At 42.7% G+C, this 27948-nt stretch overlaps 2 long non-coding RNA genes across 4 annotated transcripts; one reads left to right on the top strand and one right to left on the bottom strand.

Moving 5' to 3' along the window:
- Window positions 1-282: 282 nt before the first annotated feature.
- Window positions 283-14079, bottom strand: LOC132481233 (uncharacterized). 3 transcript variants are annotated; one of them, XR_009530793.1, is made up of 3 exons: window positions 13240-13365; window positions 12776-12870; window positions 283-614 (listed from the first exon to the last, which is right to left on the bottom strand). It is a non-coding gene; the product is annotated as an uncharacterized LOC132481233 (long non-coding RNA). The 3 variants fall into 3 exon arrangements; XR_009530792.1 differs by lacking the exons at window positions 283-614; window positions 13240-13365 and adding exons at window positions 10864-11821; window positions 13527-14079; XR_009530791.1 differs by lacking the exon at window positions 283-614 and adding an exon at window positions 10864-11821.
- LOC132481234 (uncharacterized) lies at window positions 13423-27662 on the top strand. The gene is made up of 3 exons (XR_009530794.1): window positions 13423-13475; window positions 24928-25439; window positions 26181-27662. It is a non-coding gene; the product is annotated as an uncharacterized LOC132481234 (long non-coding RNA).
- Window positions 27663-27948: the final 286 nt, after the last annotated feature.

Raw genomic sequence — 27948 nt, 5'->3', positions numbered from 1 at the left:
TCAGCTCTGTATTTAATATAAGAAAGTGTTATATTAAGTGCTGCAAGTGTTTTCCAAACAATATCTGCTCAAAAGTACAAAGTTTCAAAATAAATGGAACATTATATAAATATATGCAACAATTATATAAATTATATGTGCATTTTATTGTATGCACTGTGTATATGTATATATCCATCTATATATCTATAGCCATATCTATCTATATATATCTATCTATTTATAATATCAAGGACAGTGCATGCAATTGTGTGAATACGAGCTAAGGTGCAATACTTTCCCCTCATGTAACTGTTTGAAATAAGCATTAACTCTTAATTCCAACATTTCCTTCTAACCCAAAGAGAAGGGCATACTTTAAATTTTTTTTCAGTTGATTTGGCACCATGCAGGACTCCATCGTGAAAACATCCTTGTCATGCTGGTCTTTCTTCAAGTCCTGCTCACCAGGCCCTCCCTTCCTGACCAGGCCCTAAAAGGGAGAGTCACACCCATGGAAGAAAGCAGCTCTTGGCTTTCTTGAGAGGCTTCCTTTCCCCACTCCGGTGGATGTCTGATCTTGTTTTCTGGCAGTTGCCATGGGAGCGGTGTGTGTTGCAAGGGTGACTCCATCACTAAAACAAATACAGACAAAGAGCTGAGAAGCATATTTCAGCCTTCAATGCTTCATACCCCGAGGAATGAAAACAGTCTGTGCAATTTAAATAGAATAAATCCCAATGCCCCCAAGGGAAGCGGGAGTTTATTTTTAGGCTACAAGCACTGCCACCCAGGCTTTAGGAATGACAGACTGAAAGTCGAGATTGGTGTCGAAGTGTGTCTGTTGCATTGCGGGTTTGCGGCCCTTAGCTGGCCAGGGAGGCAGGGAAACAAACCAGTGCGGGGCTTGCTTCCCAGCCTCCCGGGCGCCTGCCCCTGCACCCTATTAGCCACGGCTGCCGTTCGCAGAGCGGGGCTCAGAGCAGACCCCCTTGCTCAGCATCTTCACCATCCCTGGTACCAGGGCGTGGTGCGCACGGCCAGTGGCCACACGCGGCGCTGGGCTGGCAGGTGGAACCGGCGCTGTGGGATGCGCGGGCCCGGCCATGTGGCCACAGTGATCACCAACCAGATAGAAGAGGCACCTGCCAGCACGTGGGAGCTGCCCCTGGTGCCCGGCACCCTAATGGGAATCAGAGGGATCCTGGCGATGGAGGGCGCCCGAGGCCAGCTCTTGCCAAGGCCGTGCCAGTGGATGAGGGTGCATCAGGTCCGCGCCAGCTCCGATCCAGGCAAGACCTGGACCGGTCCCCAGATAGCTGTATATACAAACTAGATAAGGAAGAAAGGCATTCAGTGCCTTACCTTATAAAACATGATTAGGGCATCATAGTCCTGGCTTGGTTTTGAAATGATAGTTTTCAATTATATTATGTTATTATTAGCCATTTATTATTACATATAAATATTAAAAGCCAACATTAAGTTATTTAAAAATTAATAGACTTTTTAAAAGGGCAGCTTCAGTTTTACAGAAAAATTGAACAGAAAGTCCAGAGAATTCCATGTGTCCCTTCTCCCCTCCCCAGTTTCCCTCTTAACATCTTGCATTAGTGCAGTAGGTTTGTTACAATTGATCAGTCAATATAGCTACATTATTATTAACTGAGTCCATAGTTTACATTAAGTTTCACTCTTTGTATTGCACTGTTCTATGGGTTTTGACAAATGAATGTCATGTATGGATCATTACAGTAGCATACAGAATAGTTCCACTGTCCTAAACACCCCCTGTGCTCCACCTATCCATCCCTCTCCCAAACCCTGGCAACCGCTGATCTTTTGTGTCACTATAGTCTGGCCTTTCCCAGAATGTCATATAGTTGGGATTATATGGTATGTAGCCTTTCCAGATTGGCTTCTTTCACTTAGCAGTGTGCATTTAGGGTTCTTCCATGTCTTTCATGACTTGATAATTCTGTTTTTTTTTAAATCACTGAATAATATTCCATTGTATGGATATTCTATAGTTTGTTTATCCATTCACCTATCGAGGGACATATTGGTTGCTTCTGATTTTTGACAATTAGTTATCACCCCTTTTTAGTATCTGTAATTAAGAGCTTACAAATCAGAAGTAATCTTTTTTTTTTATTATTTATTTATTTTTTTTTATTTTTTTATTTTACAAATTTAATCAGTTATACATATACATATGTTCCCATATCCCCTCCCTTTTGCGTCTCCCTCCCACCCTCCCTATCCCACCCCTCCAGGCGGTCACAAAGAACCGGGCTGATCTCCCTGTGCTATGCGGCTGCTTCCCACTAGCTATCTACCTTACATTTGGTAGTGTATATATGTCCATGCCGCTCTTTCACTTTGTCACAGCTTACCCTTCCCCCTCCCCATATCCTCAAGTCCATGCTCTAGTAGGTCTGTGTCTTTATTCCTGTCTTACCCCTATGTTCTTGATGACATTTTTTTCTTAAATTCCATATATATGTGTCAGCATACAGTATTTGTCTTTCTCTTTCTGACTTACTTCACTCTGTATGACAGACTCTAGGTCCATCCACCTCATTACAAATAGCTCAATTTCATTTCTTTTTATGGCTGAGTAATATTCCATTGTATATATGTGCCACATCTTCTTTATCCATTCATCCGATGATGGACACTTAGGTTGTTTCCATCTCCGGGCTATTGTAAATAGGGCTGCTATGAACATTTTGGTACATGTCTCTTTTTGAATTATGGTTTTCTCAGGGTATATGCCCAGTAGTGGGATTGCTGGGTCATATGGTAGTTCTATTTGTAGTTTTTTAAGGAACCTCCATACTGTTCTCCATAGTGGCTGTACCAATTCACATTCCCACCAGCAGTGCAAGAGTGTTCCCTTTTTTCCACACCCTCTCCAGCATTTATTGTTTCTAGATTTTTTGATGATGGCCATTCTGACTGGTGTGAGATGATATCTCATTGTAGTTTTGATTTGCATTTCTCTAATGAGTAAAGATGTTGAGCATCCTTTCATGTGTTTGTTGGCTGTCTGTATATCTTCTGTGGAGAAATGTCTATTTAGGTCTTCTGCCCATTTTTGGATTGGGTTGTTTGTTTTTTTGCTATTGAGCTGCATGAGCTGCTTATAAATTTTGGAGATTAATCCTTTGTCAGTTGCTTCATTTGCAAATATTTTCTCCCATTCTGAGGGTTGTCTTTTGGTCTTGTTTATGGTTTCCTTTGCTGTGCAAAAGCTTTGAAGTTTCATTAGGTCCCATGTGTTTATTTTTGTCTTTATTTCCATTTCTCTAGGAGGTGGGTCAAAAAGGATCTTGCTGTGATTTATGTCATAGAGTGTTCTGCCTATGTTTTCCTCTAGGAGTTTGATAGTGTCTGGCCTTACATTTAGGTCTTTAATCCATTTTGAGCTAATTTTTGTGTATGGTGTTAGGGAGTGATCTAATCTCATACTTTTACATGTCCCTGTCCAGTTTTCCCAGCACCACTTATTGAAGAGACTGTCCTTTCTCCACTGTACATTCCTGCCTCCTTTATCAAAGATAAGGTGACCATATGTCCGTGGGTTTATCTCTGGGCTTTCTATCCTGTTCCATTGATCTATCTTTCTGTTTTTGTGCCAGTACCATACTGTCTTGATTACTGTAGCTTTGTAGTATAGTCTGAAGTCAGGGAGCCTGATTCCTCCAGCTCCATTTTTCGTTCTCAAGATTGCTTTGGCTATTCGGGGTCTTTTGTGTTTCCATACAAATTGTGAAATTTTTTGTTCTAGTTCTGTGAAAAATGCCATTGGTAGTTTGATAGGGATTGCATTGAATCTGTAGATTGCTTTGGGTAGTAGAGTCATTTTCACAATGTTGATTCTTCCAATCCAAGAACATGGTACATCTCTCCATCTATTTGTATCATCTTTAATTTCTTTCATCAGTGTCTTATAATTTTCTGCATACAGGTCTTTTGTCTCCTTAGGTAGGTTTATTCCTAGATATTTTATTCTTTTTGTTGCAATGGTAAATGGGAGTGTTTCCTTGATTTCACTTTCAGATTTTTCATCATTAGTATATAGGAATGCCAGAGATTTCTGTGCATTAATTTTGTATCCTGCAACTTTACCAAATTCATTGATTAGCTCTAGTAGTTTTCTGGTAGCATCTTTAGGATTCTCTATGTATAGTATCATGTCATCTGCAAACAGTGACAGCTTTACTTCTTCTTTTCCCATTTGGATTCCTTTTATTTCCTTTTCTTCTCTGATTGCTGTGGCTAAAACTTCCAAAACTATGTTGAATAAGAGTGGTGAGAGTGGGCAACCTTGTCTTGTTCCTGATCTTAGTGGAAATGGTTTCAGTTTTTCACCATTGAGGACGATGCTGGCTGTGGGTTTGTCATATATGGCCTTTATTATGTTGAGGAAAGTTCCCTCTATGCCTACTTTCTGCAGGGTTTTTATCATAAATGGGTGTTGAATTTTGTCAAAAGCTTTCTCTGCATCTATTGAGATGATCATATGGTTTTTCTCCTTCAACTTGTTAATATGGTGTATCACATTGATTGATTTGCATATATTGAAGAATCCTTGCATTCCTGGAATAAACCCCACTTGATCATGGTGTATGATCCTTTTAATGTGCTGTTGGATTCTGTTTGCTAGTATTTTGTTGAGGATTTTTGCATCTATGTTCATCAGTGATATTGGCCTGTAGTTTTCTTTCTTTGTGACATCCTTGTCTGGTTTTGGTATCAAGGTGATGGTGGCCTCGTAGAATGAGTTTGGGAGTGTTCCTCCCTCTGCTATATTTTGGAAGAGTTTGAGAAGGATAGGTGTTAGCTCTTCTCTAAATGCTTGATAGAATTCGCCTGTGAAGCCATCTGGTCCTGGGCTTTTGTTTGTTGGAAGATTTTTAATCACAGTTTCAATTTCAGTGCTTGTGATTGGTCTATTCATATTTTCTATTTCTTCCTGATTCAGTCTTGGCAGGTTGTGCATTTCTAAGAATTTGTCCATTTCTTCCAGGTTGTCCATTTTATTGGCATAGAGTTGCTTATAGTAATCTCTCATGATGTTTTGTATTTCTGCAGTGTCAGTTGTTACTTCTCCTTTTTCATTTCTAATTCTATTGATTTGAGTCTTCTCCCTTTTTTTCTTGATGAGTCTGGCTAATGGTTTATCAATTTTGTTTATCTTCTCAAAGAACCAGCTTTTAGTTTTATTGATCTTTGCTATCGTTTCCTTCATTTCTTTTTCATTTATTTCTGATCTGATTTTTATGATTTCTTTCCTTCTGCTAACTTTGGGATGTTTTTGTTCTTCTTTCTCTAATTGCTTTAGGTGCAAGGTTAGGTTGTTTATTCGAGATGTTTCCTGTTTCTTAAGGTGGGATTGTATTGCCATAAACTTCCCCCTTAGAACTGCTTTTGCTGCATCCCATAGGTTTTGGGTCGTCGTGTCTCCATTGTCATTTGTTTCTAGGTATTTTTTAATTTCCTCTTTGATTTCTTCAGTGATCACTTCGTTATTAAGTAGTGTATTGTTTAGCCTCCATGTGTTTGTATGTTTTACAGCTCTTTTCCTGTAATTGATATCTAGTCTCATAGCATTGTGGTCGGAAAAGATACTTGATACAATTTCAATTTTCTTAAATTTACCAAGGCTTGATTTGTGACCCAAGATATGATCTATCCTGGAGAATGTTCCATGAGCACTTGAGAAAAATGTGTATTCTGTTGTTTTTGGATGAAATGTCCTATAAATATCAATTAAGTCCATCTTGTTTAATGTATCATTTAAAGCTTGTGTTTCCTTATTTATTTTCATTTTGGATGACCTGTCCATTGGTGAAAGTGGGGTGTTAAAGTCCCCTACTATGATTGTGTTACTGTCGATTTCTTCTTTTATGGCTGTTAATATTTCCCTTATGTATTGAGGTGCTCCTATGTTTGGTGCATAAATATTTACAATTGTTATATCTTCTTCTTGGATTGATCCCTTGATCATTATGTAGTGTCCTTCTTTGTCTCTTCTAGTAGTCTTTATTTTAAAGTCTATTTTGTCTGATATGAGAATTGCTACTCCAGCTTTCTTTTGGTTTCCATTTGCATGGAATATCTTTTTCCATCCCCTTACTTTCAGTCTGTATGTGTCTCTAGGTCTGAAGTGGGTCTCTTGTAGACAACATATATATGGGTCTTGTTTTTGTATCCATTCAGCCAGTCTGTGTCTTTTGGTGGGAGCATTTAGTCCATTTACATTTAAGGTAATTATTGATATGTATGTTCCTATTCCCATTTTCTTAATTGTTTTGGGTTCGTTATTGTAGTTCTTTTCCTTCTGTTGTGTTTCTTGCCTAGAGAAGTTCCTTTAGCATTTGTTGTAAAGCTGGTTTGGTGGTGCTGAACTCTCTCAGCTTTTGCTTGTCCGTAAACGTTTTAATTTCTCCATCAAATCTGAATGAGATCCTTGCTGGGTAGAGTAATCTTGGTTGCAGGTTTTTCTCCTTCATCACTTTAATTATGTCCTGCCACTCCCTTCTGGCTTGTAGAGTTTCTGCTGAGAGATCAGCTGTTATCCTGATGGGGATTCCCTTGTGTGTTATTTGTTGTTTTTGCCTTGCTGCTTTTAATATGATTTCTTTGTGTTTAATTTTTGACAGTTTGATTAATATGTGTCTTGGTGTATTTCTCCTTGGATTTATTCTGTATGGGACTCTCTGTGCCTCCTGGACTTGATTAACTATTTCCTTTCCCATATTAGGGAAGTTTTCAACTATAATCTCTTCAAATATTTTCTCAGTCCCTTTCTTTTTCTCTTCTTCTTCTGGAACCCCTATAATTCGAATGTTGGTGCGTTTAATGTTGTCCCAGAGGTCTCTGAGACTGTCCTCTGTTCTTTTCATTCTTTTTTCTTTATTTTGCTGTGCAGCAGTTATTTCCACTATTTTATCTTCCACCTCACTTATCCGTTCTTCTGCCTCAGTTATTCTGCTATTGATCCCATCTAGAGTATTTTTTATTTCATGTATTGTGTTTTTAATCGATGCTTGATTCATCTTTAGTTCTTCTAGGTCCTTGTTAACTGTTTCTTGCATTTTGTCTATTCTATTTCCAAGATTTTGGATCATCTTTACCATCATTATTCTGAATTCTTTTTCAGGTAGACTGCCTATTACCTCTTCATTTGTTAGGTCTGGTGGGTTTTTATCTTGCTCCTTCTCCTGCTGTGTGTTTTTCTGTCTTCTCATTTTGCTTATGTTACTGTGTTTGGGGTCTCCTTTTTGCAGGCTGCAGGTTCGTAGTTCCCGTTGTTTTTGGTGTCTGTCCCCAGTGGCTAAGGTTGGTTTAGTGGGTTGTGTAGGCTTCTTGGTGGAGGGGACTACTGCCTGTGTTCTGGTGGATGAGGCTGGATCTTGTCTTTCTGGTGGGCAGGTCCACGTCTGGTGGTGTGTTTTGGGGTGTTTGCGGACTTTTTATGATTTGAGGCAGCCTCTCTGCTAATGGGTGGTGTTGTGTTCCTGTCTTGCTAGTTGTTTGGCATAGGGTGTCCAGCACTGTAGCTTGCTGGTCGTTGAGTGAAGCTGGGTGCTGGTGTTGAGATGGAGATCTCTGGAGGATTTTCGCCGTTTGATATTATGTGGAGCTGGGAGGTCTCTTGTGGACCAGTGTCCTGAAGTTCGCTCTCCCACCTCAGAGGCACAGCACTGACTCCTGGCTCCTCAATTTGGGATGATTTGTTGTCTATTCATGTATTCCACAGATGCAGGGTACATGAAGTTGATTGTGGAGCTTTAATTCGCTGCTTCTGAGGCTGCTGGGAGAGGTTTCCCTTTCTCTTCTTTGTTCTCACAGCTCCTGGGTCTCAGCTTTGGATTTGGCCCCGCCTCTGCATGTAGGTCGCCGGAGGGCGTCTGTTCTTCGCTCAGACAGGACAGGGTTAAAGGAGCAGCCTCTTCGGGGACTCTGGCTCACTCAGGCCGGGCGGGAGGGAGGGGCACGGAGTGAGGGGCGAGCCTGCAGCGGCAGAGGTCGGCGTGACGTTGCACCAGCCCGAGGCGCGCCGTGCGTTCCCCCAGGGAAGCCGCCCCTGGATCCCGGGACCCCGGCAGTGGCAGGCTGCACAGGCTCCCGGAAGGGCGGTGTGGACAGTGTCCTGCGCTCGCACACAGGCTTCTTGGCGGCGGCAGCAGCAGCCCCAGCGTCCCACGCCCGTCTCTGGGCTCCGCGCTTTCAGCCGCGACTCGCGCCCGTCTCTGGAGCTCCTTTACGCGGCGCTCTTAATCCCCTCTCCTCGCGCACCAGGAAACCAAGAGGGAAGAAAAAGTCTCCTGCCTCTTCGGCAGCTCCAGAGTTTTCCCGGACTCCCTCCCGGCTAGCTGTGCCACACTAGCCCCCTTCAGGCTGAGTTCTCGCCGCCAGTCCCAGTCCTCTCCCTGCGCTCTGACCGAAGCCCGAGCCTCAGCTCCAGCGCCGCCCGCCCTGGCGGGGGAGCAGACAAGCCTCTCGGGCTGGTGAGTGCCGCTCGGCACCGCTCCTCTGTGCGGGAATCTCTCTGCTTTGCCCTACCCAGGTATGTGGGGAGTTTCTTGCCTTTTGGGAGGTCTGGGGTCTTCTGCCAGCGTTCAGTAGGTGTTCTCCAGAAGTAATCTTAATACCAGTATTTATTAGTCAAACATGATTATCAATGACATTCTGCATCCAAACACATTTGGACACTATGATGTCAATCTTACATTGTTCTAACACCTCTTCTGCCTTCTGTTCTTGCACAGATCAGGTACACAAAGAAATTTTTTTAGAAGTTTAATTATTATAAAAATGCCTTTTGTATTGAAATACATCAACTATTCTTCAATTTTTAAGTCTCAAGCACAAGAAAAAAAGCAAACAAAAAACCCCCCAAATTAAAAAAAAGGATACCCACTTCAGGTGAACATTTTTTTCAAATATGGAATATATAAAGTGAGAAGCAAGTACTCACTCCTACACTAGTCCCCAGCCCCATTCCCGCTCCCCAAAGGTAACCACTCTTAACATTTTTATATGTATCTTTCTAACTACTTCCTCTTCATATACAAGCATTCCTGTATATTATCTTTTTTTTTGGTAACAAAATATATATTTTGTTACCTTTTGCAATATATGTGTGTAAATGATTTCTAAACAAGGTGTCCTGCTTTTTGTTTTTGAGAAAGTGCATTTGAAAATATAGTCAAATGGAACACTTATTTTAAATCCTCCTTTTGGCATCTTCAATAGGATAGAGCCTTTTGATTCCCTTTCTCCAAAATGTTACCCTGTTCCATGGTCCCTAGAACTACACTAAGTGAGCAATACACTGATACCACTCCTGAGCAGGAGAGAGTTTGGAAGTTGGCTTATTCATCTCACTCCCAACTGCAGATTCCTAGATCAGCCATCATTTATCTTCTCTTATTCTCACTACATTCTTGGTGATGTCACCCCTTTCCCAAGAAGCGACTTGTCTCTTCCCTTCCTCTTCAGAGTTTCTCATATAAGTTTTAGCACAATAAATTCTTTTATGGGGGGTAACTTTTAATTTCCCCTTGTACTAATAGCATAAAGGCTGTTTTTGTTTTTGTTCTAAGCCTATGCACTTCCCTCAGGTATCTGTCCTACCAAGCACATCTGCAATTCTTTGGAAAATGGGAATAGAAAATAATAAAAGTTCCTCAACTCCAGGAGGGGAAATAATAACCATAGGAGGGGCTCAAAGGGTAACCAAATATTCATCATTTCCATATAGAAGGCCCAGTTGCAGAAACCACTCCCTCTTATAAACCATTGCTTTTGCAGTGATCATTTACAATTGAAACATCTTTTTATAGAATAAAATATGAGTGTTTTTACATTGGGTCTTTGGATCTCTCAGAGGATGTTTTATTCTTTTAAAAGCTGTCTTGAGTACTCAGGTTTGAACATCGTGTCTTATTAAACTGTGTTGGGAAAAGGATCTCCTCTCAGTGGGTGCTCTCAGTAAATGAATGAGCCCTTGCATTGGCACTTGGGTTGGTTCCATTGACAGAGCCTTTTCACAGAGTCAGCTGCACTCGGTAAGGCTGGTGGCTGAGCAAAACCATAGTTCAGTGAGAGGCCACTTTACATAAGAAATTCCTGCCTGAGAAATTCCATTCAGTTCTTGTGTGTCTGTCTCAGTAGGCTCTTGAACATCAACTAAATAAAAAAGTGGAAACCAGAGAGGAAAGAAGCCAAACAATGGGCATCAGGAAATATAAACTATCCAGGGAGTTAACAGTAAGGGAAGAATGATGGGTTTCATATGGTGCGTATGGAATATTAATATTTCATTTATCTAAGTTGTATAGGTAAATGTGTATAATTAGGAGAGATTAGGGGTCATCTTTTTTTTTCCCAATCACCTAGCACTGTGACCAGCAAATGGTCACATTTGTTCTATTTCTAACCACTACATGTGTAATATAAGGAACTGAGGTGGAAGAAAATACTACAATGTCTCTTCTATTTGTAAAATCCCTAAGCCCACAAGTGCAACAAAAATTAGGGCATATGTAAGTGGTGGGGTGACAGAACAGTAATGTCAACTCAGTGCATAATCACATGGTCTCGTTATGTTCCTAAATTCCTAAAATCAAGTAGGTTAGAGGGGACTATTTTCCAGGGCCAAGTCTCCCATAGATAAATTACTAAACACCATGAATTACTTGGCCATATGCCTATATCACTGTTTAGATTATGCTTTGATACAATAATTTTTTTATTAGTTCCTGCTTTATAACAAAGTGAATCAGTTATACATATACATCTGTTCCCATATCCCTTCCGTCTTGCGTCTCCCTCCCTCCCACCCTCCTTATCCCACCCCTCCGTTGATACAATAATTAAACAAACAATTTGGTCACTGAACAGCCCACTTGTAAGTACATGTGGGCTACTCATTGGTATGGAAGGTACTCTGCCACCCTGAGATTCTAGGATACTTTTGAATATTTCCAGGATGTCCACCCACTTGGTACAAACTGTCCGAAGGGGACAACTAGCCAACTGCTCTTCTAATGAGCTTCATGTACCACAGCAATTCAATCTAACAAGCACGAGTAACCTGAAGATTTGTTGCTACTTCTTAGTTTGAAATATCTTCAGGTTCACGAGCTCTAGCCCTTCTGTATTCACATCAGGTTACATGAACAAAATCAAACACCTCCCCTTAGTTCAACAGGTCAAGAGCCTGCTACAACCAAATGCATGTTAAAATTTTTGTGTCCATTGAAAGGACACAGACCAGTAGGTAAATTCCTAATTTTATTTTACTTCTTAGGCTGGTTTTTTTTTGGTCTGGAGAGAAAATTGATTAAAAAAGAGTTTTGCTTTGGGGTTTTTCTTTTGCTATTTATATCCATGAAGTCAATTTTATATATCTTATTATGGCAATAAGCTCTTATTCATAAAAAGTTATGTTGTATTTTTCTATGTGAGCATTTACTTATTTGATTTGTTATTTACCATTCCATTGTCCATCAGATGTGACACATACCATCCTAACTGAATTCCGATAACATCTCTGATGATATTTTAACCACCTGTTTATTAAGCAATTTTAAAGGCACATTGTTCGCTTTAAAATTCTATACAATCATCTGATCATTTTCCTTTCAATGTGGCTAATAAAAATAGAGGAAGGGGGGCTTCCCTGGTGGCGCAGTGGTTGAGAGTCCACCTGCCGATGCAGGGGACACGGGTTCGTGCCCCGGTCCGGGAGGATCCCATATGCCGCGGAGTGGCTGGGCCCGTGAGCCATGGCCGCTGAGCCTGCGCGTCCGGAGCCTGTGCTCTGCAACGGGAGAGGCCACAACAGTGAGAGGCCCGTGTACCGCAAAAAAAAAAAAAAAAAAAAAAAATACAGAAGGGGTTAGATATTTACAGAAATTCAAGTAATTGGGAACAATTGGTGCTTTCACATTTGCACACTTCCCTTTGGAGGGAAGGTAATAAAACCCCCAAGTAATTACAGTCAAATAGCCCTCCAGCTGTGTCATTCTGAGCACATAAATCACATCTTGTCAATATTACATCAGTCAAATGGGCCAAATAACAGTAATATATCTGAATTCTGTATAACTATTAATAGAATAAGAACACGTAAATCTGAAATCTGAAAGGGTTCTATCCGGAATAGAATCTATTTTCATAAAAGGAAGTGAGAATTCGAACAAAGACAGAAAGAGTTTATTTCTTGCCATCCACCCTCCAGGTTGTCAGAGAAGTCTTGTTAGATGTGCCTTAAGAGGATGGGGAGGAAAACCCTCCTATGTCCCTGTATCTCTGTCCACATTGTGTGTAATATCCTCCATGTCATCCTAATGTCAGAGGCAGCCTTTTCTGGACCTTATGGATTCTGAAGTCCAATTTGTGACTCTGACAATACCTCTGTGCTGAGAGAATGTAGCTGTCTCGTTTATCTACCGTTGCAGAAACAGACGCAATGCACAGTATACACACCTCTAGCACTCATTTGTCTGAATTCGACTTTTAATAAGTATGGAACAGGAAAGCCACGCTTTCTTTCTAAAGTGCTTCAGAACATGTGGCAGTGGCTACCCCTTACATAAGTCAGCGGTGTTTCTATCTATTTTCAAACATTGGTGGTCCCTAAGCCTTTCTGTCATACTTTTTGTGAAGTGGATGTATTCAGGAAGACATTACGGGATTAAAAAAAAAAAAGCCGCATCGTTCATTCATTTATTCATACACTTATTTGATGAAAAAATAATTACCAGACTCCTACCATATGCCAGGCGCTCTTGTAGACACCGAGGATGCAGAGGTGAGCGATACCCTCACCGGTTTTGGTGGCAGTTGGGCATCCATCCAAGACGTTTCCTATAATGTGTGTGAAAAGAAGCATCGCTCCCACCGCCTTCCAGATATTCCCGCTTTACCCCGAAGTGGAGAGGAGGTCCTAAGGGTGACGTGTCCCTAGGCGCCCGAGGTGAGCGACGGGGCCAGGCGTGGAAGCGGGGCTGCGGCCGCCCGCGGCGGGAGCCCCCAAGTCTGGGCACCCGCTCTCCGGGCGGGGCGAGGCGGCGCGCTCCGCTCCAGGCCACGCCCTCCGCCGGGGCCTCCAGGGGGCGCTCGCGCCCAGGCCAGGGAGGGCGCGGGTTTCCTCAGAAGGTAGAAACTCGGCTGAGAAGCCGTCTCCCGCCGCCCGCCGGTACCCCACTCCCCCTTCCCGGTCCCCGGTGCCCCTACCTCCCGCCCTGAGTGACTAAGGGCCGAGCGGCCCCGTCCCCGCCGCCCGGAGTGGACCCGGTGCCCGCGGAGCCCGAACTCCCAGCTGGGGCATCTCTTTCCTCCGCCCGCGCTGAGCAGCCCCGGGGCCCGCGGGGAGGGCGGTGCGACCGCCGACCCCGCCCACGGCCGCCACGCCGCCCTGGGGACGGACCCGGCGGGCGGAAGCCCAGTCCGCCCTCGGGGCCGCGCGTCAGGTAAGAGGGTGTGGGCCCTGCACCCGTCCCGGGCTGCGGCGCGAGACCAACCTTTGAGGCGCAGGCGTTCGCCTGGAGCCGCAGCTGCTGTGTAGGAAGAGCTGCGCGCGGCGTCTTAGGCCGGGGAACTTTGGTCCTTCGTCTCGCCCCTGCCCTCCGCTCGGCTTGCTCGGCCCGGCGTGAGTGGGGAGGGGCCGACTTGCGCGTACTGAGGGGAATCGGGGGCGGGGAGGCGCAGAGTCCTGGCTGGGGTGGCAGCGCCCCTCGTCCTGACGGCAGGGAAGGGCCGAGGGAGGGCTGTGCTGGGTTCCGGGCCTGGACCCGCCGCCGTGGGACTCAGCCTCTCCGCCTCCTAACCTCCCCTTCCCCGCCCTTACAGTAGGTTCCAATAATATTTAATTGGCTCTCGGGTTTAAAACTCATCCATAGGCTCGCAAGTCCCTTGATTCAGCCAGGTTCCTCTCCGCTCCTTCCTCGGTTAGAGAAAGTGCCGGAGGGCGGAGGGAACGGGGGAGGGGACTGGAGGGACCCCTGAAGCGCTGGCCTGAGCCGACTGAAGAGGCCGAGACCCGCGCCGTCACAGACGCCAGAGGACCCTTGGGGCGGAGTCCAGGGGCACAGTTAGGAGGTGGGTAGAGCCGCGTCGAGTGAGTATTGATCACCACCGTCGAGTGAGGAGCGGGCTGGCCCCTGAGAAGCACTGTGCGGAAGATGCGTTCCTCATCCCCTCGAAGGAAGTGGGTGGCCTTTAAGGCTCTAGTTCCCCCACGCGCACCCCACCCCCGAACTCCAGGCCCGACTGGCCCCTGGCGGCCGTGCAAGCCTGGCTTTCAGTCCCAGAACTTGCCGAGCTCCAGGAAGAGTCCGGGCTGCAGAGGTGGCCCCTGGGGGCTAGAGCTTAAGAAGTGCTGCACACCCCCGGGGGGGGGGCCGGGTCCTGGAGGTGGAGGGAGGAAGGGTGGACGGAGTAGTGGGGCGGGGTAGGGAGGGGTGAGTGCCCCGGGAGACTTTGAGAAATACACCCCGCCCCCCCCCGCCCCCGCGACGGATCCATTGATGCCGTAGGATTCCGGCGCCTTTTGGGAAGAGGTGCGTCTGCTTCTTTACTCCTGTGTTCAGAGCTATGCAAAACCAACTCTTCATCCTCTTGCTGCTTTGCCAGGAGTTTTAAAGCACCGCTCTATTCTGGCTCACTTGGTTCTTGGTTCCCCAAATAGCAGTTTTGAGCTGTCCAAGGTATTTAAAAGTGTTCTCCTTGAACTGAGACTGAACCCTACTCTTCTGGAAAAACTACCCTAACTTCAGAGGAGATATTCTTTTCTGCCCATTCCTTCCTTCTGCTGCCCTCTTAACAATCCCTGTTCTCAAAGGTGTTTGTATTTCAATTTTTGCTTTATGTGGAAACAACCTTCCCCCTGCACCCCCCAAAAAACTTTTCTAGAACATAGGTGTTTCAAACCCATGACAGTGTTTTGTAGTTAGTATACACTGGTTAAACGGCATAGCAATCCCCCCAAGAGCCAGAGGCAAGCAACAACTTTATTACTTATTTGATGCCCTTCAAGTTTAGGAAGGCCCCATTTTTATTACCCAGCAGATAAGACAGAGCCCTGGATGGCTGTGGCTGTGATTAGATAACTTCTGATGTTTTCATTTCCTTTACTGAGCTGCTGCTTCTAGATTAAATTCGTTTTACTGCCTTTTTTTTTTTTTTTTTTTTTTTGCCGTACGCGGGCCTCTCACTGTTGTGGCCTCTCCCGTTGCGGAGCACAGGCTCCGGACGCGCAGGCCCAGCGGCCATGGCTCACGGGCCCAGCCGCTCCGTGGCATGTGGGATCGTCCCGGACCGGGGCACGAACCAGTGTCCCCTGCATCGGCAGGCGGACTCAACCACTGCGCCACCAGGGAAGCCCCTTGCCTGTTCATTTTTAAAGACTGACAAAGTCACTCTACTAGATCAGGGTGTCTGAGCTCAGAGTAGGTCAAAGGTGCTCACATGTAGGGAGGTGGATAAAAATAGCAGGAGGGGACTTCCCTGGTGGCGCAGTGGTTAAGAATCCGCCTGCCAATGCAGGGGACACAGGTTCGAGCTCTGGTCCGGGAAGATTCCACATGCCGCGGAGCAACTATGCCCGTGTGCCACAACTACTGAGCCCACGCGCCATAACTGCTGAAGCCCGAGTGCCTAGAGCTCGTGCTCTGCAACAAGAGGAGCCACTACAATGAGAAACCCGTGCACCCCAACGAAGAGTAGCCCCTGCTCGCCGCAACTAGAGAAAAGCCTGCGCTCAGCAACAAAGACCCAACGCAGCCAAAAATAAATAAATTTATTCTAAAAAAAATAGCAGGAAGGTTGGCAAGTACAGCCAGGTCGCCTGTGTTAATTGTGCACACTAATAAAGGCCAGAATCTCCTCATTAATCTCTGGTGGGAAGTTCTGATGGTTTCACGGGATCAAACTGAAACTGCATCAAAACTGGGTGGAAATATCCATCCACAGTAGGAGTGGCTGTTGTATCCTGGATAGTTTTTAAATGGTCAGAGAGGAAGAGCTTTCCTGCAGTGGAACCAAAGTTCTGCTCACGTGTCAGCATGTGAAAGCGCTCATGGACATCAACCCTGTACCGTTCCTGTGAGCGCTCAGTCTCATGTTTATTCTTCCAGACACACTCCCAGCATCATTTACTGGGAGCAGGAGCCGATGGGGTCCAGTGTGCTTCCCAGCGTGAGACAAGCACTTTCCTTGAGCTTCTAAATATTTATTTAAAAATAGTTGCTCTGAGGTTTGTGAGTTGTTTTTTTTTTTTTTTTTTTTTTTTTGCGGTATGCGGGCCTCTCACTGCCGTGGCCTCCCCCGTCGCGGAGCACAGGCTCCGGACGCGCAGGCCCAGCGGCCATGGCCCACGGGCCCAGCCGCTCCGCGGCACATGGGATCCTCCCAGACCGGGGCACGAACCCGCATCCCCTGCATCGGCAGGCGGACTCCCAACCACTTGCGCCACCAGGGAGGCCCTGTGAGTTGTTTTTTAATTGTGCTTAAAAGACTTCCTGTTTATTTCCAGGTCTCTGGTAAGCAACATGGCATTTTGCTTGAATCATTGGTTTGTCTTAAGGAGACCTTGCTTTGGGAGACTTTGATTAAAAAGTGCCATGTACTACAGGGTTTCTTGATCTGCATGTAGACTTCTGATTTTAAAATACTGCATTTCAGTTAGTAGGAAGCAAAGATGTTATCTGTTTCCAGAAAAGTTTCATGTAGTATTCCAGAAAATAGAGGCTTTGATTCATCCCATCATCAGATGATTGGAGTCCATCATAGTGTCTGAACAGCTTTAGATTATATTGACTAGAAGGAATAATCACAGAGGAAAAAAAGGGTTAATTGGAATCTTTATTCTCATCTGCATTTGAGTCTTTTGCAACCCAACTGAATGTATTTATATGATTTGCACCATGCATTTCTCTGCCTTCTCTTCACAAGTTCCCTGAAATGTAACACTCTGGACCTTTACCGCCACCTTTGTTTACATAAAGAAAGGATTTTTCCATCTGGAGGTAAACATGTTGGAGGTGGGTAGTTAACATTGTGTATAATCAATGTCCCACATTTTCAGAGGGGCCTGAATCCAGAACAAAGAATGAGAAGAGGACTCTGATGCTAGCTGCCCCACTGGTTGGGAGACGGTCTCTGTACCAGTTGGGAAAGCCACTTCACGAGTCTTTGTATTTTTTTTTTTTTTTTTCTTTTTGCTGTACGTGGGCCTCTCACTGTTGTGGCCTCTCCCGTTGCGGAGCACAGGCTCCGGACGCGCAGGCCCAGCGGCCATGGCTCACGGGCCCAGCCACTCCGCGGCATATGGGATCCTCCCAGACCGGGGCACGAACCCGTATCCCCTGCATCGGCAGGCGGACTCCCAACCACTGCGCCACCAGGGAGGCCCGAGTCTTTGTATTTTTTAATCAGATATATGATCAGAGGATCTGTACTGCATGCATTTTGAAGAGAAAGGGGGCTGAATTTGTTCTCCATATTTACTTTTTCCATGTTTGTCATGTTAATATTTAAAAAGCAACAAACAAAAACCCCTTTGTATCCCTACAGTAACCCATATTGCCTTGGCAACAGTAGCTAGCCCAGTGGAGTCACAAAATATCAAGACAGAAAATTTTAAACGCACTTAAAATGTCACATGGTTCAAGATCATCCTGTAATGCATTAGAACTGACCTTCCAGCATGTAATACAGTTGCTTTTAACTGCCTTTCTCCTGATTGAGTGTAGATGGGAAAGACAGATTACAGAACTTAAATTCTTTTTAGGATGTTCTAAAATTTTATGGTTTTTCTAAGTCCAAAATCAAGCTCAATCAATGGGTCAGGCAAGATGTGCTATCTTTTCTATGCTATTTGAAATAGACAATATATAGTAGAACCTCAATTAGCATTAAACTCAGTGGATATCTGCTAAAACTGTGACTGCAGAATAAAAACATAGTAATGCCTATATATACTTGAAGTCTTTTCTGTACTAGAAATCTCATTTATGTGGGAGCTTTCTGTTTAGTGTATGAACTACTAAATATATACAAAATATAGTATATGTTTTCCTTAAGTTAGCAAATGCTGCAAAGTCCTGCATAGACTTCATGACCCAACTATAGGACATTATGGAGTAATGCTTTCATCTCTTTATTTCTTCCTCTCATTTTAAAATCTCAATATATTTTTCTGTATTGTTGTATTGATTTATTTTTGTTTGCTGCTACAAACTTCTTTTTTTTTTTTTTTTTTGGACTGAGGAGAGGAAAAAAACTAGTAACTGGATAAACCTATCTTTCTCTTCCTTCTCCAGAGAAAAGAGCTGAAATGTTGTTAGCCCAGATTACTGGCTCTGAAAGAGCCAGATAACTCTTTGAACTGAAGTGACCTTCTCATTTCAGAGGTCAGAGTTCAACCTTCTTATTTCAGCCCTGAGAAAATGGAAGCCGAAGTTTATGTGATTAGATACTAGTTGATGACACCATCTGTGTCCTTGATTATTCAAAACACTTTTGCCAATTGGGTATCAGGTGTCTAGAAAGGGAGGCAGCTGTAGGTGGAATTTCATAAGGTGTTACAGACAGTGTTACAGACTAATGATGCCAATTGAAATTATTTATGTTGTTAATCATTAATAATAAACATTACATCATATCATGAACATTTTATCCTTTAGTAAAGTCAAGCTGCCACTCATCTACATTTCTACTGTCAGATTCCCAAAGCAAAAATCTCTTAGTTATTCTACTTTTTGCTAATTACAAAGTTAAAATTTTTTAGCAGAAGACTTCTTGTTTCTCAAAATGGAGGGTTGGGTTAGTTGGATCCCGTTAAAAAAATTGAAAAGTTGAAAAGACTTGACAAGTGGGACTCTCTGGCTAGTTTTTTGGATAAAAGACTGTTTTCAGAATAATATTTGGAAGGGGTGGTGGGAGTGGGGAGTCAAAACTGCCTATGCCGCAGGGGAATTGAAGACAGCACCCAGCTGACCAAGGTTGTTAGCCCTGCTTGGGTAGGAGGGATAGAGGTCAAGTCCAGCAGGGAAGGCAGTTCTGGAAGACTTTCCCTATAGCCTTTAACCCCAAAGTGCAACGGCATCGGTGTGAGTTAAGCAGAACTAAATATGCCCTTCTGCATCACAACCACAAGAGACTAGAAAATGCTACTTGGAGGTGAGCAGAACAGGAGGAAGAAGGAAAAGAAAAAAAATCCCATAGAAAATTGGCCACAGACCAGTCCTCACAGGCATTTGCATTTTGGGCACATACAATCTGAGGGAGCCAGAGAAAGTCAAGCCTTAAATTTGGTTTGACTTGGTTTTCAAGTAATGGAGTTTCCAAGAATCTAACCGGCAAATGCCCTGGGGGAAGCATATTCATCTCAGGCCGCAGGAAAACCTCACAGGCAGTTTTCAAGGTCAGTGGCAAATGCGCACTTATAGGTAACCAAGCTCACAAGAAAGCAAGACAATAGGAGGGAGAATCAGCCAAAAACAGGACAGCAGGAAAAGGTTGTTTAGACTGCTGATATCAGAATTCTCAGGCTCGGATTATAAAGCCACTTTGCTTACTGGGTTTAAAAAAATAAATCACAATACTGAAAATGTTTGCAGGAAAAGAAATAAGACAGATTGGTTAAGGAACCAAACAGAATTTATATATTTTTATTATAAACTCTGTATGTATTTGTTATAAATTATGTATATATATGGACATCTTTGGCAGCAGATTGGATACTAGAATACAGCAGAAGAAGATTAGTGAACTAAAAATAACTCAGAATATATATCATCAAGAATTTACAAGAGGCTCAAAAATATGAACAACAGAGGAAAGAAACCTGGAAGAGACAGAGAGAAGGTTGAACACGTTTTTAAAAATAGACATTCTTTAACAATAAGAATTCTTAAAAGAAAACGACTACAATATCATCACACCGAAATATTTATAATAATTCCTTAATACTTTCAAATATCTATTCCATCTAACATATATTTGATCAAAATCCCAGAAGGCAAGGAAAGAGATAATAGGGGAGATTCAATATTTAAAGAAATAGTGACAAACTTTTCCAGTGCTAATGAAAAATACTATTCCCTGACTCGCTGGCAAGTTAATACCAAGAAGGATCATTTTAAAATCCATACCTACATTCAGCAGAGTAAAACTGAAGAAAACTAAAAATAGAGGGATGAGGGGGAGAGGGAAGAAGAATAGCCAGAGAAAAAGTCAGATTAGCTTTGAAGAAAGGACAGTTGGACTTGTTGATTTTTTAAAAAATAAATTTATTTATTGTATTAATTTATTTTTGGCTGCGTTGGGTCTTTCGTTGCTGTGCTCTGGCGTTCTCTAGTTGTGGCGAGAGGGGGCTACTCTTCGTTGTGGCACGTGGGCTTCTCATTGCGGTGGCTTCCCTTGTTGCGGAGCACGGGCTGTAGGCACGCGGGCTTCAGTAGTTGTGGTCTGCGGGCTCTAAATGCTCAGCAGTTGTGGCGCACAGGCTTAGTTGCTCCGCGGCATGTGGGATCTTCCCGGACCAGGGCTCGAACCTGTGTCCCCTGAATTGGCAGGTGAATTCTGAACTACTGCGCCACCAGGGAAGCCCCAGACTTGTTGATTTCTGAACAGCCACAATGGTAGCCAGGAACCAGTGGTATGATCTCTTCAATATGCTAATAGAAAATAGTTGCCAGTGAAAAATCCTACATCATCAAAAGTGACCTTTGAGATGCAGTGTTCACGTGCATCTTGTAATCCTAAAGTCTTGTATTTTATAAAATTCTGTAAGTGCAGTGAGCCACACAATTACGGACAAAAGCATGTGACTTGAATCACTGCCTAATAAGTCTTTACATCCTTGTACTCTCTTATTTCCACCTTCCTCCCCATCAAATTATTATCACTATTAATTATTTAATATTAATTTCTCCACTGACACAATTTTCCTCTATGATTTAAAAAATTAGTTTTGTTTATATTTATCATCAACAGGGCAGGGACTCAAGATAAAAGGATACTTTGGAGAATATGGCCCCATTCATACTTTCTCATCCATGTGCTTTTTAAAAACAGAAAATAACTAGATTTTGTGTTTACAAGAGTATTGCGGAAAATGTGCTCTCAAATATACTAATTGCTAGAGCTTTTGGGGGAAGCAATTTGGCAGTATGTCTTGAGAACCTCAAAGTGTTCACTTCCTTTGGCCTGGTGATTCCATGAGTGTGGAATCTATCCAAGAGAAGATGGAATACACACTACACACCTGGTACACACAGCATCACAGTACAGAAAAGTCATTCTGAAAAAGATATACATCAAATTATAATAATGAAAAATTGGAAGTAACTTACAAGTCCAACAATTTAGGGAACAGCTTAAAATTTTTGATTCAGTCATACAATGGAAATTTTGTAGCTTTTTAAAAGTGATGCCTAATGATACAGTAATAGAAGAAAATACGTATGGTCCAATATTGAGGAAAAAGCAAGTTACAAAGTTGTTTCTACAATATGATTTTCTACATTAAAAGATTTGAGAGAAACCTATACAAATGCTACATTGGTTCCTCTTGGGTGATAATATCATAGATGATTTTTCTCCCTCTTCCTTAGTCTTTTTTATACTTTCTAAAATACAACAAATATATATTATTTTAATAATCAGAAAGTTATTTAAAAATCTAATTGGTATTTCTTAAGCTGGGTGAGGAGACTCCCCAGCTCCTGTTCATTTTGTCATTTATTTTTATTCCTACATATGTCTATCATACTTATATAATATAACAATTAACAAAGCAAAATATAAATAGATGACTTATAAAGGTAGGATATAACCATACATAATGTTACTTAAAAGTCAGGAATCAAAAGGTGTTGTGTCCCCTGTCTGGGCATTCACAGAGACTATAACTCACTAATAGTAAACATCAAAGAAAGTAAAATGGACGATAAAGAAATGTGTTTTTTTTTTTTTTTTTTTTTTTTTTTTTTTGCGGTACGCGGGCTTCTCATTGTTGTGGCCTCTCCCGTTGCGGAGCACAGGCTCTGGACACGCAGGCTCAGTGGCCATGGCTCACAGGCCCAGCCGCTCCGCGGTACGTGGGATCTTCCCGGACCGGGGCACGAACCCGTGTCCCCTGCATCGGCAGGTGGACTCTCAACCACTGCGCCACCAGGGAAGCCCCAGAAATGTGTTATTTATGAACTAAATATTAATAACCCAAAATTTGTTTACATGTCAAATTGAGTACATCCAAATTGTCTATTTAAATAAAAATAATCTTTTGCTACATCCTAATAACAATAGAAGAAAAAGTTTATCTCATCTAGCTGTTAGAGAAATATGTCTTCTTTAGAATAAAACTTCCACAGATTATAATTTCAATGTTATTAAAATTACACAGCCTCACAGATATATATATATATATTTTATACATATATAACATATATATTTATATTATACACACTTATCAAGAATTTAGAATAGGGAGTCAAAAATATAGAAAATACAAAGTAGAAGACCTGAAAGATACACTGAGGTCTAACATACACTTTTAAGTAACACATTATTTAGAATATATAAATATATCCTAACTTATCATAAATTATATAATTCCAAAATTATGCAGAGGTCACTTGAATGAACATGACAGTATGACTGTGACTTGAACATTACCTGGCTAGGAGGTCCCTGAGAGGGTCAAGGGCGGGAGAGAGATTTTGTTAAAAGCAGATTCCTAGCCATGTAGGTTTCTTCTGTTTTCTCCTCCTCCTGTTCCTGCTCTGTATTCTTTATCACCAAGAGTCATCCTGGTCTCTTCTTCATCTCCCACAGCCAGTTACCAAGTCTTGCTGATTTTACTTTGTAAACATTTCTCAAATATGCCCCCTCTTCCTTACCCTGCTCTCATTGCCCAATGGAGGTCCCATTCTCTACCTGGACTAAGGCCTTAGCCTCATGACGGGTCTCCCTGCCGGCACACACCTGCTGGAGAGATTCCTATGAGATACATATCTGTTGGCATTCCTTCCAGGCGTCATTCAATTCCACAGATACTTTTTTAGCACCATTTAAGTACCCAGCACTGTTTTAGGCACTGAACACACCAGTGAACAAGATGGATCAAGTTCCTACACTCAAGGAACTTAAATTCTAATAGGAATAAATAATTCAAAGACATGCTTGGATGTTCTTTCTAAGACCTGGCCTCTCCTGCCTTCCTTCACCCATCAATTGCTGGCATTTCTGCCCATGGTTTACGTTTGGGTAGTATTCAGCTTTTTGTGGTTCAGCTTAGGCATCATTTCCCCCCAAGAACCTTTACGAGCTTCATACTGGGCTAAGTGGTCCTTTTCTGTGCCTCATAGCACCATGTGTATAACTTTATTACAGCACCTCCCACATTTCATTAAAATATGTGTTTGTCTCCTTCATGAGGTTGTACGCACTTTGAAGAAGGAAATTATGGCTTAATCATTTTTGTAATTCCAGTGGTCAATGCAAATGAAGGTAGAAAAGATGGGAAGCAGGATTAATAGGTTAAAAAAAGTTGGAGTGATACTGGTTTAACATATCTAGTCTGATGGAGGAAGGAAGGCTTCCTTGGTTGGGACAGTAAAATATTGTGAGAAAGAAAGTTTGGGGCAAAAAGAGAAGATCTTGCTTGTGGTCATATGTGGCACTTCCTCAACACTGGTTTGTTTATGAATCTGGATGTAACATGAGTGTGGCCTTTGCTGTTAACACAGGAGGCTGCTTGTTCTAAATAGACAATTCTCTGCAAAGGACTAAATCAAACCACTTTATTGTTCCTGTGACCCTTGTCACTTGCCTCCCAGGTCTTTTGGTCCCTGTGGAAGTCATGGGGACAAGGAATGCGGATACGTTGATCTGGTCATGGAGAAATATAACCCCCATGAAAGTAAGGAGGAGATGCTCCTGTCCAAGTTTATATCTTTTCTTACCTTGTGCTATTAGTTAAAGTATTTAGCTACTAAGCCCCTTAGTAAGTAATTAGGAAGCATTAAGTTATTAACCAGGAGCAGCATAGAGCCAGTAGTGATTATCCTCAATCCCTAAATGGAGAGCACATTGCAGTGGGAAAAAACCCAAACAAGAGTTATTTTAGTGAATATGGAGAAAATAGGTAGAGCATCTAGCCACAATCACTAGTTAAGCCATTAACAAACAAGATCACTCTCCCTAGGCAGGGTGACATTGAATGCCAGAAATGAACTGAATCAAATAAGCATTAACAGCACAACCAAAAAGCCACAATGCAATCCTAAGATGGGGTGCAAGGCAGGATCCGTATCAGTTATCCTGTTCTAAGTAGTAACAGAAAAACCCAATGCAATGGGCTTCCCTGGTGGCGCAGTGGTTGTGTCCGCCTGCCGATGCAGGGGACATGGGTTCGTGCCCCGGTCTGGGAGGATCCCACATGCCGCGGAGCGGCTAGGCCCGTGAGCCATGGCCGCTGAGCGTGTGCATCCGGAGCCTGTTGTTCTGCAACGGGAGAGGCCCAAGTACCGCAAAAAAAAAAAAAAAAAACCCAATGCAAGCATGTTTAATCAGTAAAGAGGATTTATGGGACCATGAAAAGGAAGATTCCTAGGTAAGGAAGTGAACTAATCAGGAGAGATTAACACTGTAACTGATAACTTTAAAATTCTGGTGATTTCGGGACTTCCCTGGTGGTCCAGTGCGTAAGACTCTGTGCTCCCAGTGCAGGGGGCCCAGGTTCGATCCCTGATTGGGGAACTAGATCCCGCATGCATGCCGCAACTAAAGATCCCACGTGCTGCAACAAAGATCCTGCATGCCACAACTAAGACCCAGCGCAGCCTTAATAAATAAAATAAATATATTTTTTAATTCTGGTGATTTCACACAATGTAAATTTGTTTCTCCATGCAGTTCAGTCCAGTGTTCCTGGTCAAGCAACCGTCCTGAGATGCTGTCCTCCAAATGGTTACCCAGGCTCTCTCCATTGTGGTTCTCCACTCAGCCAGCAGATGGGGAAAGAAAAAGGAAGATCACTAGAGAAGAGGCAGGCTTGAAAGGGGAGACATCGATTTGGCCCACATTCCATTGGCTAGAACTCAGTCATGTGGCCAAGGAAGCTGGAAAATGTAGTGAGCTGTGCACCCAGGAAAAAAAGGAAACACTGGCAAATATTTAACTAGTTTTTGCCAGCTGCAATGGGAGCTAAATGTTTTCTGGCTTATTTCCAATGAAAATAGAGTGCCTCAGTCCCTGTATTCTAAGAAAGACACTGAGATTCACCTTGAGTCACAGGCTTATCCCTGAACAGATGAACTGACCAGGGGACTGCAATGGGCTGATGGCCTCAAGCCCACCAGAGTCCACCTCTTGAGCTAGAGGTGGGGTTGGCTTTCCCTGAAATGTCTGGACTGCATGGGAAAGAGGTAAATATCAGAGAGATAATGTAAGTACTCTTAGGAAGTAGGAACAGATTAGTGAACTAACAATGTCCACCTAAGGTCCTTATCCTAGAAAAATGGAATATCAAAAAGATGACGAGATAGCTCAAGGATCTGGAGGAAACTATGGGCGAGACATGTGACCTGGTTATTGAAACTTGTGCCTGCCAGGCACTCAGGCGCTGGGAATGAAGCAAGAGCCCTGTTCCTGGCAAACCTGTGTAAAGCTGAGAAAGTAGCAAGGAACAATAACTCTGTCCTTTAAACTGAGCACCTGCCTTTGGGTCCCTTAGATTCTCCTGAATCTGGGGACATCACTAAATCCATGAAGAAGAGAGGTCCCAGTTTAGGTTAGAAGGCTACAGAGGCTGGAAGTAAGAGAAATTGCTAGGTTTAATATTCCACTGTCTTTCGTGAATGATGTAGAGATTTATTCAAGGAAATGAGCATACACATTTTCTCATTAAAAGGACCCAAACTCCAGGCATTATTTTGGGATGATAGGTTTTGAACCTATTGTTTCTTCAGCTGGTACTTTCAGTCCGTTTATTGTTTCCAGAGAATGTCTCTAATCACAAATGAACTATGTCTTTTGGCCCAGCTAAAGTCGATATATTCACCATCCATTCTCTCATATAAGAATATAAAGAGAACTTTATTTCTAGAGTCCCACACTCCTTGATCTTGTGAAATTTTTATTCATTTTTAATATTCTTTGTTTTTCAGATTCACAGCAGCTAAATGTACTCAGGACTCTCCGATTACCACTGTCTTTCCAATTTGGGACTTGGCTGTCATCAATCCAGGGAAAGATATTCAGGAAACTTTCCCTTTAAGGTTAGAAGTGCTTTGAAATCTAGAGCATATTCCTAAACACCATCGTGTTTCCTGAACAGACATGTTCAGTGAAGTTTCCCACCCTTCACTACAAACCCTGAGTGGTGACAGCCCAGTGGGGGTGTGGGGAGGAAGAGGGGGAGAGGGAGAGAGAGAGGATGTACAGAAGAGGGACAGGCATTCAGAGACAGAATACTGGTGCTTTGGTCTCTGTCTCCCCACTCCAGCCAGGGGGCGCTTCAGGGTAGAGATCACCATCTTTTAACCCTGTCAAACCTGAAAACTACCCATGTGTGCTCAGAGCAAGGCACCAATTCAACAACCATTTTATTTAGGGCTTATCATATTCCAGGCTCTGTTGTTAGGGAAAGCATCCCCCAGTGAGAGGATCAACATATGGAACTAATTTAAATATCTATCTATCTAATGACTATTAGAAAAACCACAGAATTATCTTAAAAGACGAGCTAGAATCATATGTATTGACAGGGAAGGACACTCGAGACTAATAGTTGAGGGGGAAAAGTTTACTAACAGTCTGTATAGTATGGCCCCTGTTTTGATTGTTTTTAAAGTATAGATAAATGATCAGAGTTGGATTTACAGCAAGGCTAAGGCTCAGAAGCTCTCACTTGCAGAGATCTTGTTCAAAACTCTGAACTTAATTTTGTATTTTTCATAAAGAGGGTCTCCAAAAAAGCATAAGTATGAGGTCAAAATCTGAATCATTCCCTGATATTTATATACATGACCCACTTAAGGCCAGCCGTGGTTATCTCAGGCAGTTGGAATAAAGAGACTTTCTCTTTTCTATCATCCCAAAGAGTGCCTCCTGAAATTCCTTTATAGGCAACCCTTCTGTTACCCGTAATCCCTGGCCAACCCTCCCTGTGTTTCTACACCTATCTCTGAGTGAGATAACTCATGGGCTTTGTAAACAGAAGTCCAATATTCAAATAGTAAATACTATCTCTACCCTATGTCCCAGCCAACCTATGGGACACCTTCTCTCATCATCTTCCTCCAAGTTCTGCTTTTCCCTGTTTCCCAGTGACCAGTATCATGACCTTCCACTTCATTCCCTTTAACCAATATTCCCTTAATCTCATATTGTCTGTTTCTCTCCCACTCTGCTTATTTTCTGACAAAAAGCAAAGACCAAAAATTACATATATGTGTTTCTAGGACAGAGACTTTATTTCTCACTAGTGATAAAAATTTTCTAGCACAATAAATATGCCTAAAATCTACTTAAAACTTAAGACAAATAAAAATAGCTAGTAAAGTCCATAAAACCAACAGCAGTACTTTAACTAGATTATATTGCTTTTTTGCATATGTTTTCCTTATGTGGTAATGTTTGGTGCCCAGAGAGGCTTAGGGCTATTTACTGCTGTCTAAAATTGGCTTTTTGGACCAGCTACACTTCCTTAAGCATCTTAACATTTTTTAAATTTTGCATTACAAATCAAAATGCTACATTCAGCCAGTAGTTCAGTGCAGTTAGTAGACTGTAAACTATTTGATCATCATGGAATCAGTTCAGTAATTATCTGTGATTAAACTTCATTTATGTGAATTGAATATGCAAGAAGCATAATTTAACTGTACCCTGTATTAGTTCAAATTAAGTTCAACTGCGTATAATAGTTAGCTG

This window comes from Mesoplodon densirostris, chromosome 20, assembly GCF_025265405.1.
Source record: "Mesoplodon densirostris isolate mMesDen1 chromosome 20, mMesDen1 primary haplotype, whole genome shotgun sequence".
NCBI classification, from domain to species: domain Eukaryota; kingdom Metazoa; phylum Chordata; class Mammalia; order Artiodactyla; family Ziphiidae; genus Mesoplodon; species Mesoplodon densirostris.
Note: the sequence above shows the minus strand (reverse complement) of the source record. Positions and strands in the feature narration are given on the sequence as shown.